Source organism: Sminthopsis crassicaudata, chromosome X, assembly GCF_048593235.1.
Source record: "Sminthopsis crassicaudata isolate SCR6 chromosome X, ASM4859323v1, whole genome shotgun sequence".
In the NCBI taxonomy this organism is placed as follows: Eukaryota; Metazoa; Chordata; class Mammalia; order Dasyuromorphia; family Dasyuridae; genus Sminthopsis; species Sminthopsis crassicaudata.
The window spans coordinates 25096922-25112728 of NC_133623.1; the positions used below are offsets into that span (position 1 = coordinate 25096922).

Consider the following 15807-nt stretch of genomic DNA (forward strand, 5'->3'; position numbering starts at 1 on the left):
ACTTGAGGCAGAGAGGAGACCAATCAGAGGGCCAATTCAATAGTATATATTATATGACAGAGATAATAATTCAGACAGACAATGACTGTGTAAGGAGAGAGAAGGGCCAGATGCAAGAGACGTCAGAAGAGATGAGAAGAGCTGGCTTGTGACTGGCTTTGTGGAGTGAAAAAGAATGAGAAGTTTAGAACAACAAGGAAGGTACAAACCTAGGAGATCAAAAGAAAAATGGTGCCCTTTTCAGATCAGCAAGTTGGCAGGAGTGGATGTGGGGTTCTCCCAAGACAATGAGTTCTGTTTTAGATATGTAAAGTTTAAGAAATTTAAGGAAGAGCCAACCAGAAAAACCAAACGGGAAGCTGAAGGATGATACAGACTAGAGCATTCCAGCCAAGTGTTCCATTCCATTCAGCAGTAAGACCAAATATTCTAAGAATGGGAAAGGTGATGAGAATAATTCATAAAGAGAAAGGGATTAGCTCTAGGATCAAAACCCCTAAGCGAAGAAAACGAAGGTAGAGCATTGGTCAGAGTCTGAGAAAGTATTGGGTACTAAAGGGATTGGAAGTCCTGATGTATAGAGAAGACATATAGGGAGAGGTGGAAGGATAGCAGGATATGGTCAACCAGAAGGATGTCAGGGTTCATTATGAAAGTGGAACACTTGTGGGTAATGGTGATATCTTCACTAAGCCCTTTCCTATAACTGGTTGAGATGGAATGGAGGAGAAAGCCATGGAATTTGAAGAGATTAAAACTGGAGGAGGATCCAGAGCGTTTGAGTACATCAGAGTCCCTTAATATAAAGACAAGCCCTGGATAGAGAAGAGAACAGCGAACTGGGTAGCAAACTTCTTCAGAAAGTAGACAAAATGACCTGAAGGCCAACAGACCTGACCACCAGGATCTGTACTGGGTGGAAAATTTTAATAGCATGAACTTCAAAGGAAGCGAGGTAGCTCAGTGATGACAGTAAGGAGAAAGTCAAATGAATAAGACAGCGCAGTCTGGGGGTTCTCCAACAAGGTCTTTTCAGTTTAGCCCCGTAGATGGGGTAGTGGGCAAGCCTGAGGCAATGGGGTGACTGGCTGAACGGGGCCTGGCTTTTGTGTCGGCACCCCTCTGGGCAGGGGGAAGAGTGGTAGTGCCTTGGGCAGAGACCACAATATTTGTGACATGCCACTCTGACTATGGCATTCCAATACTTAGAGAAAAAATGATGGCTCTCCATTACCTAAGAAAAAAGTAAAAGTTCTTAACATTCAACATGTTGTAGGACTTCATTATCGACATCTAATCTAGCCCAACTGAACTACTTTTATTCTTGTCCTGCCCTCTGACACTCTCCCTACAGCTATAATGGACCCACTACCCTAATCAAAAGCCAACTTGGATTCCATATCCTCCTTGAAGACTTCCCTGATCATTCCATAGTGAAAATGATCTCCCCTCCACCTTGATTTTTATAGCACATTGGCCAGAACTTTCTTTAGCACTGATCTCACTCTCCCTGGTATAAGTTATTTATGTACATATAAGGCATGTTATGTGTACACACAGTTATTTGTGTATCAAGAATCAGAGGGAGATTACGATCAAGAGTATTTGCCCAAATATTAGTGGAGACAGAAACAAAAGAAATTAGCCATCAGTATGTCCTCTGGACTACCTATAATGAAAAAGGAGTAAGATGAGGATTCTGAGAAATGGATCACAAACCTGACACAGAAGCATTACGTAGTAATAATGGTAATTATTTGGGCATTGGTGGAAGGTCTCTTTCTGCCAAATGCAATGTAACTGATAATTTTGTGTCTTGGTTTAAAAAGAACTTCATATTTAAATAGGAGAATCAACATGGGGAAATTCCATTGAAGAATCACTTGTTACCAATAGAGGACTGGGTAGGGTGGGAATGATGGGAACCTTAGGACAATGTAATCACTCCTTATTAATTTGTAAATGGAGAAGAAAACAAAGCCTGGAACTAGCTATTTTGCATTCTAGATGACAGGAAAAGAGATTTCAAATGATTAGTGGAAATAAGAAGAAAGATTAGCAAGCTCTTGAGAATGAAATTCTAAGGACATAACGAAAAAAATTCTAGTGAGGAAGGGCAAATGTCTAGAAAGAACAATGCAGAAGCACATGGAACTCACCAACAAACTTGGCTTTTAAAAAGTCATGTAGGGGGGGCAGCTAGGTGGCACATTGGATAGAGCACTAGCCTTGAATTCAGGAGGACCCGAGTTCAAATCTGGTCTCAGACACTTAACACTTCCTAGCTGTGTGACTCTGGGCAAGTCACTTAACCCCAGCCTCAGGGAAAAAAAAAAGTCATGTAGGGAAGACAAAAGCAAAGACAAGTAACACAGCACGAACACAATGACACGGGCCAATCCAATGAAAATAATACCAGAAGTGGTTTTCTGCTTGGCCCTGGTCTGCCCAGCAATTTTATCAATAATTTAGATAAAGCTATAGATGGCACGCTTCTCAAATTTGCAGATGATACAAAGTTGAGAGGGAGAGCTAACACAACAGATAAAAGGAGCCAATATCATCCTGATCCAATATTGCCCGATCAAAAATATAATGGGGACAAAGTATAAATTCTTATATTCAGGTTAGAAAAATAAACTTAAATATGAGATTGGTTTCACAGTGATTCCCTGAAAGAGATCTGGGAGTTGTAGTGGGCCACAAGCTCAATGAGTTGCCAGTATGATACGACAGCCAGGAAGGTTAATGCAATCTTGGGCTGCATTAGAAGAGGCTCAACTCCTAAGAACAAGATGATGATAGATGGTCCCTCTGTACTTTGTCTGAGTCAGATTACATCTATAATAAGATGGTTATTTTGGGGTTCCACAATATAGGGGGGCACTAAAAAGGTGGAACATACTCAGAAGAAGGCAACAAGAATAATGAATATGAAAATACCAACAATAAAAATAATAATAGGTAACATTTATATTGTACTTATTATGTTTCAGGCATTGTGCGAAGTACTTTACAATCATTATCTCATTTGCTCCTGCAAACAACCCTGGATGGTACTATTCTTAACCCCATTTTACAGAAATTGTAAACTGAGACAAACAGATGTTAAGGAGTTGCCCAGGGTCATACAAGTAGTAAGAGTCTAAGGTCACTTTTGAACTCTAGTCTTTCAGATTCCAGGCCTGCTGCTCTACCCATTGTACCAGTTTCCAATGACTGAAGAGTACTTTAAAGGAAGGGAGGAAAGATATGAGAAGACCAAGAAGGTAGGTGGGGGGTATAGATAGATTATGAAGGGCTTTGAACGTCAAAGAGAGGATATTTATATCTGATCCTAGAGGTGATAGAGTGCCATATCAAAGAGAGAGGTACCATGGTCAGACTGGTACTTTTGACATCTGAGTAGAGTATGCCCCGGGCTGAAGAGAAACTTGTGGCAAGCAGACCAATCAGGAGGCCATAGAGCGGGCATGAGGAGATGAGAGCCTGCCCCAGGATGGTGGCAATATCAAAGAAGAAGAGGAGTAATACATGAAAGATGTTACAAAGGCAGAACTGACAGGCCTTGGTAACACTTTGGATGTGGGGGGTGAGAGGGATTGAGGAATCCAGGACAATTCCTAGGTTGGGAGCCTGATAGGGACTGGGAGGGACTTTGATATTAACAGGGAAATGGGAAAGGGTTTTGGTGGGAAAGATAATAAATTCAATTTTGGACATGGTGAATTTTAGAAGTATACTGGACAGCCATTTTGAGCTGCCTACTGGACAGTTACAGATGCAAACAAAATTTGGAGCCAGCAGATTGGTCGGGGCTGGACAAATAGATTCAGAATCATTGCCACAGAGGTGATAATTAAATCTAAGGGGAGCCGATTTCCAGGTGAAATGTTACAGAGGATGAGAGGAGAGAATAAGGCTGGTGACTTTGCACAGCCCTGCCTCACTTAAATCCAATTCACTTCTAAGTCATGATGTCACCCTCTTGAAGTCAATGGTCCCCTTGGAGAACAAAGGACGAATGACAACTTATATACAGGGAGAAGACGAGAGGATCCATGATAGAGCCCTGTGGGACACATATGGTTAGTGAATAGGAGAAAAAAAAGAAACTAAAAGTGACCACCAGTGAGGTGTCTGTCTAGAGAGTTACCCATGAGGGCTAGATAACAACAATCTGAAGTGAAACATATAAGGGCAGGTGGAGTTAGCAGAATCATGGGTCAGGGATAAAGTGGGGATTCCAGATAGCACAATGGAATGGAAACCAGAGAAGGATTGTTGCTGTTTGGTCACTTCTGACCCTTTGTGATTCCATTTGGGGTTTTCTTGGCAAAGATACTAGAGTGATTTGCCATTTCCATCTCCACTTCATTGGACAGATGAGGAAACTGAGGCAGATAGTTAAATAAACTGTCCAGGGTCACACAGCTCTCAAGTGTCTCGGGCAGGATCTGAACTCAGGAAGAGGAATCTTCCTGATTCAAGGCCTAGCACTCTGTCTACTGCAGTGTCATCTAAATGAAGGAGAAAGACCAAGGAAAGAAATGCAAGGCACAGTAATTAAGGGAGAGGTAATCGGGAAAAGAGGGGCAGCTAGGTGGCAAAGTAGATAGAACAATAGGTTCGGAATCAGAAAGACCAGAGTTCAAACCTGCCCTCAGACAAGTACTAGCTGTGTGACTTAGGGCAAGTCACTTAACCTCTTCCTGCATAAAACTGGAGAACAAAATGGCAATCTGCTCCAGTATCTTTGCCAAGAAACCCCTCTTGAGAGTTGGTCCACGGTCAGGAGGAATCAGACATAATTGGACAATAAGGGAAAAAGAAAAAAAAGACAACTCTTGACTGTGAACCACAGGGAAAAGGAGAATAGTAAATAGTAGGTTTCCAGCCTAAGATGGAGGAAGAAGCAGCTGATTGGGGGCCTCCAGGGTAGGGATGATGAGGCCAGCCTTGTCACTTTAAACATCGGTGGAGGCCATTCACCATTCTGACCAAGCATCCACCGCGATAGATACATGGTGACCAGTCCTCCTAAACCCCAGTGCCAGCTCCATGGCTTCCTCCCCAAATGGCACGGAACATGGCCCACCCCAGGAGATGTCACGTGAAGAATCTGATGTGGCTGAGGACTTGTAGTGCCTCCGACTTGCTATGGTTTCGAATCTCAGACTGATGTCCAAGAGACAGTAACTCCCACAGGATTTCAGAAAAGCACTTTGTACTCAAGTATGAAATCAAGGAAGACCTCCTGGAAAAGGTTAAATTTGAAGTAGGGCTTGAAAGCTGGTAGGGTTTAGAGAGGTGTGGGAAGGAGGAGAGAGAGGAAACAACAGGTTATTCCAGATGGATGGAACTGAATGAATAAAAACCTGAAACACGGAGGAAGAAAACAGTCCTTTTGTGCAGGATGGTGAAGTTTTGGACTTTATTCTGTAGGCAATAGGGAGCCACTGAAAGTTTTGGAGCAAAAAAGTGACATAAGGAAAGTAATGGTTTGTTTTTTTGTTTTGTTTCGTTTTTTTCAGGGAGAGTTATCTGGGAAAATTATTTGGGATGAATCAGAAGAGGTAAAGACTAGAAGCAAGGAAATCTATATTTTAGAGAGATTTAATTTTTATTTAAGAGTTTTAAACCATTTTGAAACATCCATTAGAGGTATCTGGAGATTGGCTAGTGATCCAACCGAAAAGAAAGGTGGTATAATGTCCCTGTGAAATGCCTCAGTTCCTGCACAGACATGAAGATCTAGCAAAAAGAACTTTTCAGAAAAAGAATTGACTGCAACATGTTCTTTAGAAGCCTGTTTTTCCCCCTTGCTCTTCACTTAAATGTCTTTTTAAAAAGCCTTTAGGCAAAGGCAAAGGCACTCTGACTTTACCCACATACTGATGCTAAACAGACCCCCCCCAATACATCCAATCCTGATGATCACAGAATTGTAAATAAGTCCCTTAGGGGAGGGGGAAAAGATGACAAACTGGCCTCAAGACATAATAAAAATCACACTTATATATGTCACATACATCCCCAAATCACTTCTTTTCAAATGTTCTTCTTACAAAATCTTACTATTTAGGGACTGCTTGGTAACACAGTACATAAAGCTTCAGCCCTGGAGACAGGAGAGCCTGAACTCAAACTTGGCTTTGGCACTTAACCAATTATGTGACCCTGGACAAATCGCTTAACCCTGATTGCTTCCAAATGGGAAAAAAATCCCCCAAAGTATCAATACTTAAACATATTGCAAATATAAATGTGGAGTAGTGAGGACCCCCAGGATATCCACGATTAAATTTCAAGGGACATCTCAGTGAAGTTGAATAGGAAAACAAATTATATCTTTATTTTAATTAACATCTAAGTAAAATTTAGCATTTCCTTCAACAATTTACAAGCATGATTTTGAGAAGGGATCGACAGGGTTCACCAGATTACCCAAAAGGTCTATGATGGAGAAAAGGTAAAGAACTAAATGAAAATCAGGCCAGTTTCAAGGGACAAAGCCCCCCCATCCAAAGGCCCCAGTCATATTTGTCATTAGGATAACTTGCAATTCTCTTTGGTTTCTCGGGAACTGGTTTCAAGCCTGCTGTGCAAACTGTTGGCTTGACTTGTGTTTGGTTTTATTTTACAGCTGGCCATCTAGTACAACCCTCTCATTCCCAGATGAAGTAACCGAGGCCCATAAAATTTCAATGAACTGCCCAAGATCACACAGGTCATAAGCATTAAAGATGGGATTTGAACCCAGGTTTTCTGCCCCGAGCACCAGCACTCTTTCCACTGTACCAAAGTGAACACCAATGATCTTCATAATGGAATACCTGGGTGATCCATTTGCTATCTCTCATTCTTTTCTATGGCACAAGCCCAGCTCCTTTTCCATTCATACACCTCCTATGCTGAGCCTACACCTTTCACATAGCTTTTGGTATATAGCTTTGGTGATGCCTTTCTCTTACCCTTTGAATAGCCTGAACTTAAATTCTTCAGAGAACATGTTATTCCATCATTTGCTGCCATAGAGCATCGCCAAAAAATATATTCTGATTTTTAAAAATGAGCCTTTGTTTCAGAGAGGAGTTTTGAGATGTTAAAAGCATTGTGAAATTTCCCAAATGGAATCCAGCCCACTCTCTTCCTCCTACTTAATTCTGGGCCCAGTTCATTGTACATCAGCACATGTGCGCATATACAACACACACCATGTACATATATGTACACATATGTACATATTACGTGTACCACATGATATATACAGATGCTGTGTCACATGTGCCTATTTATATGTGATCTATTATATATAAGTATACATACTGCTTTACTGACTCTTCATTTATCCATCCAACAGTATAACAAAGTGCAGATGATAGACAATCTTCAACAGTTGGTTTTTTCCAAAGTGGAAAGGTAGGCTGAGCCTTAAAACAAAACAAAACAAAACAAAAAAAACATTTAAAAACATATTAATTAATGCTTTTTAAAGACAGTACCATCACTTCTCGGTAGCCTTCCCCTCCACCCCACGTATCTTTCCATTGTATCATATAAAGTTGAGCTAAATGAATTCATTGGTTGCATCTTACAATATATATCCTATTTTACGTTCATAGTTGACCATCTCTCTACTGAAATAAGGGAACAAAGTTTCACCTCAAGTCCTCTGAAGTTGAAACTGGTCTCTGCCATGATCAATGTTCTGATATCTTTCAATGTTATTTTATTTTATATTACTGAAGGAACTCTTAAGTTGTTTGCTTGGTTCTGATTACTTTTTATCAGTTTATACAAGTCATCAAGTTTCTCTGAATTCTTTATATTGCTTCTTATGGTGTAGTAATATTCTACATACTATATGTTAATTATGGATTTCATTTAGGAAATTCTGCAATATTCTGAGGCTTAAAATAAATCATCACTTCTTTCTGCACTCTGGTGTTATACATATCAGAAAGCTTTGGACAAATTTTGATGCTGCATCTTTCAAGGAATCTCCAATTTTAACTTATGCATGGGAGAGAGAGAGAGAGAGAGAGAGAGAGAGAGAGAGAGAGAGAGAGAGAGAGAGAGAGAGAGAGAGAGAGAGAGAAAGAGTATGTGCACGCCTATGTGTGTGTGTCTTCTTGGAAGACAGCCTTTAACACAGCAGTTTATGCAACTGAATCAAATTTTTTGATAGTAAACAAAGAAAAATCACAGCGGAAACTTTTATTCTTTGCACCTTTCAACTATGTGACTACTGATCTACACATACAAAAAATATTCATAGCAGCTCTCTTCTCAGGACAAAAAAAAATTTGAGGGGATGCCCATTAATTGGGGAATGGCTCAATAAACTGTGGTATGTGTTTGTGATGGAATATTACTGTTCTCTGGAAAGTGATGAGTAGAATGTGCTCATGAAAAAAAAACACCCAAAGCTGGAAATTCCTCCATGAACAAAGTGGAATATACTGTATACAAAGTAATAGCAACGTTCTGGGATGTCCAGCTGTAAATGAGTTTGTTATTCTCAGGAGTACAATCATCCACAACTACTCTGAAGGACTTATGATGAAACATCCTATCCATATCCACAGAAGGAACTGATTGTGCCCGAGTACAGATTGAAGAATTCTCTATTTCTCTCTATTTCTATTTCTCTCTATTTCTCTCTATTTCTCTCTCTCTCTCTCTCTCTCTCTCTCTCTCTCTCTCTCTCTCTCTCTCTCTCTCTCTCTCTCTCTCTCTCTCTCTCTCTCTCACTTAATTTTTCTTGAAAGTTTTTGTTTTCTTGAGGGTGGGAGATCTGTTTTCTTTTACATCTTGACTTTTATGGAAATGTTTTGCATAGCTTCACATGTGGTTTCTTAATTGTGGGTGGGCATAAGGGAGAAAACCTAGAATTCAAAAATCATAAAAACCAATGTAAAAAAAAGTTGTTTGGAATATAACTGGGGAAAATATTAAATAAATAACTTTAAAATTCAACTATGTCACTACTAGATGTAGTCTAATGTGGAATATTATTTGCAAAAGTCTGCTTGTTTTGTTCTCAAACCTTTAATGGGGAATGACTGTGATTACACATATAGAGTTCCCCTAAAGATTTAATAGAAATGGGAAATCACAGGTATATGGGTTGATATTGATTATTTTCTCAGCCATCTATTTTTGATAGTAATCTCTAATAAATTTAGTAGCAAAAATCTGTTATTTTCCTTTGGCAATTGCTACCCTCTCCTTCCTCTCTTTCAGCCATCTTCAGAATCAATCCCTGTGTGCCCTCCAAATTGAGTCAGCTTCAGGATGGGATTTCGCTAGCTGTACAAGACCTAGTATGCTCCCACCCTTATTTTCTTTCATGTTATTTTGACTTGAGCATACAGAACATCAAGGATTGTGATATTCAAACATGAGGACTACACACACTGGTTCTGAAGGGGAAAAGAATCCTAGCAATCACAACTCATCTTTTTTTCATTTTTTGTAGCTTGCTAAACTACAGTTTTATCCACAAAAGGTCTGAGGATGTTGGATCCAATGGGGAGGCATCAATAGGCTGATTTGGAAGGGTGGTGTGTCCCAGGCACTGTCCCAGGCTTAAACTAGTCAGCATTTTATTAGTTCTTTGGATGAAGGCACAGATGGAATGCTTATCAAATTTTCAGATGATGAAAAGCTGGGAGGTGATGTTGTTAACACATTGGATGAAAAAGTCAGGATGCAAATAAATCTCAGTAGGCTAGTATGATGGGTCAAATCGATTAAGATGAAATTTAATAAGTGTAAGTGTAAAATCCTACCCTCAGGTTCAAAGAATCAACTACAAAAGTGTAGGATGAAGACACTGTGGCTAGACAACACTGTGTGAAAACGTCAGGAGGGTATTAGGGGCTATAAATTCAACTTGAGTCAAAAGCTAATGATTTCTGGCTGCAATAAGAGCATAGGAATGTCCAGAAGGAGGTGGCGATTATCCTGCTATCCTCTTGATCACATTACAAATCGAGTACGGTGTTCAATTTTGGACTTCCTGTTTTAAGAAGGCCATCAATCAGTCAGAAAGCATCCAGAAGAGGGCAACTGAAAAGACAAGGAACCCAGAGGTTATGCAGTACAAAGATGGGATGAGGGAATAGCCAGTGGGGATGCTGCAGGAGACTTAAAAAACTCTAACAGTCTTTAAGTATCTGAAGGATTGCTATGTGGAAAAAGTCTTACACTCGTTTGGCTTGGCTTCTGAGGTCACAAGTGGGAGTAATGGGTGGAAGCCGCAGAAAGGTAGATTTAGATTAGCTGCAAAGAAAGACTCCCTAAAACCTATCAAGTCGAATGGGTCATGTCCAGGGGTAGTAGGCCCCCCGTCCAGAGAGCTGGGTGCCTACTTGTCAGAGATGGGGCACAGAGGATGTCTGCTCAGGTACAGACTCCAACTGCAGGAGTCTGTACCTACTCCTGGTAGGAGTAGGAGGCACCCTCCAACTCCAAGATGTCACAGGTGTGCAGAATTCATTGTAACAATATCATAAAATTTCAGCTAGAGACCACATAGTGCAAACCTCTTCACTTCCAGCTTGGGGAGGGGAAATGATTTGTGCAGTTATATGGCAAGTCGATGCCCTGTCCTGGTTATAGACCCAAACATAGCCAAGGTTTCTTAAGCGACTACGCTACACAGAATAGCGTACTAACATCCTGAGAGAAATTGAAGTCTTAGCTGAGACACATTCCCTGTTCTCAAGAACCTTTAAAGTCCAAGAGGGGGACAAAAACCCAATACAGCCAATAAAATATACAATATTTTAAAAGTGAGTTACAAAATCAAGAGTTAACATGAGGTCTGAGGGGGGAGGTCCTTAACAACTAGGGAATGGGGGAAGGTTTACAAAAGGAATTCCTGATTAGTTACAATTGCACCGATGCCGATCCTTTCCTTGGCCAGTGTTGGGGTTATGACCTTCATACTCCAGACAGGGAATATGGAGAGGATCTACTTACATGAGAAATCCTTAAGAAACCTGTTCTTCCTGATATAATCTTGGCTCAACTATCATGCTCCAGCTGTGAGTTCCCTGATTTATGGCGACACAACTGCACAAAGATCCTTTTCACTACCAATGCAACTCAAAGCATTGTCTTGCACTGGATATTAAATGTAAACGTGCTCATATGACTGGTTGGATGATATTAACAGCTGACATTTAAGGTCTGAGAAACACCTGGCACAGTGCCTGACCCAGAGCAGATATTTAATAGACTGCTTGCTAATTAACTGAATGATTATAGAACCAAGTAGCGATGCAGGCACCATAGGGATTATTGCCTCTATTTTACAGATCAAGAAACTGTGGCCCAGAACAGATAAGTGACTTGGCCAGGGCCACACAGCTAGGCAGCATCTGAAATACTGTTCAAATGCACGTCTTCCTGAATCTAACCCCAACTCTGCTTCTGTTATTCTAGTCTTATGGAGACTATCTTTTGCCACAAAACCAGTTTGCCTCACTCATTTCTTTCAGAGACGGGGAAGAGATTTTGCTTTATTCTAATGACTTTTTTTAGGTACAATTGTCATTTTTATTATATTAGCACAATCCCCCCGTAAGTAACTGCTATTTGTCCAGTTATTTAGATCTGACTTTATTTGTGTGAAAAGTAGTTTGTGATTGTAATTCATATGGTTCCTGGGTTTGTCTTAGCAGGTAGACACTCAAATATTTGATTTTTGTCTACAGTTATTTTAAATGGAAATTCTCTCTCCCTTCCTTCAGGGTTTTGTTAGTAAGATATAGAAATCCCAAGGATATTCTAGTGATTTGGTGCCACTAAGGTTAAGTGATAGGAATAGTGGGATAAAGGAGTCCTAAGTGAGGAAATCCCTTTACCAATATAGCTCGGTACCATCTCTGCAATTTTCAATCTTCAGAAAGCTGCCTAGAACCCAGGGAATTAAAATGACTTGCCCAGAATCACACAGCAGTATCTGTCAGAGGCAAGACTTGTCGGAGCTTCCCTTCTTCGAGGCTAGCTCTATCTATCCCACCAGCATGTCAAAGTGCCTTCCTGGAACTACCAGTCTAAGCCATCATTGTTCTTCCACATATCTAGGAAACAAGTTGCCCTATTAGAGATATACTTTCTATCTTTCACTCTGTTAAAGTATTTTTACTTGTTTACAAAGTAGCTACTAGTTACCTCATTTGTGTCAAACTGAGTAGAGAATATGGTACCCATTCTTTTTAACAGTTAAAGAAGCAGACTCTGAAAAAGGGGCTAATTCCTGAATTCAGACAGCTAGTAAGTGGTACTAGCCAGAACTAGAATTGGGGACTCCTGACTCCCTAATCCAGTGCAATTTATCATCATGAGATGAGAATTTGTGGTAAAACAAACAAACAAACAAAAACCTGCAAGTCTAAAGAACAAGTACATCACAGATTCTAAACCTGGATCCAAAGGGAACACCTTGACATTAGAATTCTAATTATGATTGTTAAAGTACATCTTCACCTTTTAGGAACAACAAAGAGAAAACAAAAGCCAAGATTTTCAAGGCTGTCATATATTTTTGCAAAACTGAAACTGGAAATGAGAAATGCTGAGATTTTAAAATTAGTGTGAAAACTGAATACTGAATTTCACTCAAAAGGTTAAAACATAAGGTAGAAAAAGGTTTTAGCTGTTTAAAGATTTGTTCAACTGTAAACATAAAAACCTATCGGAGACATTATTCCTGAAGCCAAACGCAGATAGATTTTTCCATTCCTCCTTTTGAACCCTTTTTTCTGGTAGGTATGTTTGCAAGCAAACAGGTGCTGAAGTGAATACGGTTCTCACTGCACATGTGGGGATTGAATAACTCAATGGTATTTTCCCATTTCTAGAAGAATTCCTCAAAATTGAAATGATGCAACCTTTATAGAAAAGTTATGAGACTTGTGGCCTGAAATCAGTCTTTCTAATCCCAAAATAATATCATCTAGAGCTGGAAGAAACCTCAGAGATCAGTCTCAAGGGTTCAAAAGTAATCACTGACTGTGGTCAGGGAAGGCTTTGCTTTATAATAACAGTTGGCATGTATTTAATGTTTTAAGGTCTTCAGAGTGCTTTACATAAAGGGTTTTAATTTAATCATCCTGTGTGGATCCTGTGAGGTAAGGAGGTGCCGCAGGCATAGATCTCCTCATTTTCAGATGAGGACTTGGGCAGTGAGAGAGATTAAGGGATTGCTCTGGGTTATTCAGCCAGTAAGTATCTGAGTGGGATTCAAATCCTTAACCCATCTCTCTCACTTTTGACACAGAGGTGACAGATTCCAGATGCAGAATGATACATACATTTTTGGACATGACTAATACAAGAATTTGTTTGCTTGACTATGCATATTTGTTACAAAGTCTTTGGTTTTTTAAATTTTCCAATGGCATGGCCGGGGAGGGGGAGAGAAAGAAGGAAAACCTGAGAACTAACAAAAATTGATATAAATTTTTTAAAAGATCCCAGAAAGCATATGAAACATACCCATTCCCTCACAGCAAAGAATAAGATTATTACAAGGGCAAAATACTTAATCTTTTGTCAGATATGGTCACTTCTGATTGGAGGGGGGTGTTGTAGCCTTTTTTTTTTTTATCATAAGGGAGGTTTTGGTCTGGAGTGGTGTGTGTGAAATTACCCTGAGGTAGAGTCAACAGATCTCTGTAAGACAGAAATAAATAAAAATCTAAAACAGTAAATTAGAGGAGGGAGATAAATTAGCATGTTGAATTTGAAACACATATATGAAGTCCATGAAGATCTGTGTAGCAAGCAGGTGGTGATACAGGCTTGGCGCTGCAGAGAGAGATTTGGGCTGGTCCTATTGATTTGAGGGTTATGTGCAGAGATTATAATTGAATCCATGGAAACTGATGAGATCACTGAGAGAAGGAAGCAAAGAGGTTTCAAGAGGACAAAACCATGGGGGATAGTTCTGATATGGAAGCAGACATGTATAACAATAAGCAAAGGAGACTAGAAAGAAATGGTCAGACAGAGCCAAGAGCAGAGATTATGCAGGAAGAGAGACTGCTTGACAGGGTCCAATGCTCCAGGAGATAGCCTAAGTTTATAGATTTAGCAACGAAGAGATCTTTGGAAATCTTGAACTGATTGTGTGTTACATGAAGTGGAATGGCAGAAGTTGTTGGAAAGGGAGGGGAAAGATGAAGGACAGTCTGTCTCTCTGTGCATAGTTACAGGCTAATTATATTTATATGAACCTCAGTTTATTTTTAGCACCAGCAGGCTCCACCCACTACCTTCTCTCACTACTAAGCTACCTTCTTGAGACATTCTCTAACTGCTAGTCATAGCAGTGGTCTAAGATCCCAAAGAGCAGGGTGGGAACCTATTGAATGGACCCCTTCCATATCTTTGTCCTTTCTAATTACAGGCATGGAATCCTGGAACATCTACTACCCTTTTAGGCAGAATCAAAAATAAAATAAAAAAATATTAACAACCAAGGGGGAAGAAGCCATCTCAGTACTATACTAGTTTAAGGTACAGTATGACAGGAAAAACCTTATCCTCATTCTACCATTTTGAACAATAATACAAAGCCAATGAGACGTGCCATTTAGGATGTCGGGGTGAAGCTTTCCAAAAAGGAGGTGATGGGCCACAAAAAACCCAGAAGATCATGAGGATGCTCAAGTGAAAAACAATCTACATGTTCTTAGTCAATTCTGGAAGAAAATTTCCTTCTGTGGATCGTCTGCATACACAATTCTGTGTGTATAAGAGATAGAGATAAAGATACATACTCACACATACATATATAATATATATTCTGAGTTTTATAAATATACATATATGTAATATATACACACACATACATATATATATATGTATATATATATATATATATATATTCTGACTTGAGGGTAAGCAATGGTTCTAGATGACTTCTACGGCTCCTTGAAATTCTATTCTGTTTTATTCAATTACACAAGCATTATTAAGGACCTATGACATGGTTATTGATAAACATGGCATTAAGAAGTTGGTGATGCAAAAACAGAAATAAAAGCCGTCCCCGCTCTCAATGAGCATATATTTTACTGCCGAAAAAAGGATAAACAGAACATACATAGAGTCTATCAAAGTGTACACTAAGTCAATATAAATGCAGGGGAATTCACTACAAACTGGGACTGCAGTTCTGAGAGCCTCCCAGCGAGAGGGGTACATGAAATGATGCTGAAATGGGGGGAAGCAGGAGAGCATCTCAAGCATGGGGCTGATAAGAAGTCCCATTCTGCTGGGAGACAGAATGGAGAGGAATAATATGGAATGAATCTGGTTTAATGGGTAGGAGACATTGGGAAGAGCTTTAAATGCAGATACAAAAAGGAGTGTATAATTCTTCTTCCAGAAGCAGTCTGTACGTCTTTGAAAAGCTCGGATTCTATGAGGTTTTCAGCTGCATTGGAACTGCAGATCTGGGAATTTAAAAGCTTTTGGTTTTGTTTTTTAATTTGTAGAGCTGCCAGAAACAAAGTGCTGTGTGGGTGGCAGAATCCTCCTCTGCCTCTAGTTTGCCCAGAATCATTACAACATTTAATAGGGACTACCTAGCTAATCAGTAGTCACCATCTCTTTCTAGCCTCCTCCAAGCTTCCTGGAGTTAGTTCCGTGCTATATAATTTTCTCCAGGGAGACCAAACTTCCTGAGGGGCTCTTGAATAAAAGCAGATGATTATTTTCTTAATTGTGTCCTTTTCTATTGTTCATAATAATAATTCCTTTATCGAAATGAATAACAATTCC

General features: G+C 39.8%; 1 long non-coding RNA gene across 1 annotated transcript in view; it reads right to left on the minus strand.

Annotated features, from left to right (window-relative positions):
• LOC141548874 (uncharacterized) overlaps positions 1-7433 on the minus strand; it is a 56822-nt gene extending 49389 nt beyond the window's left edge. Inside the window, exon 1 of the long non-coding RNA XR_012484139.1 lies at positions 7330-7433. This is a non-coding gene — a long non-coding RNA (uncharacterized LOC141548874). The remainder of the gene's footprint in view (positions 1-7329) is intronic.
• Between the last annotated feature and the right edge of the window lie 8374 nt (positions 7434-15807).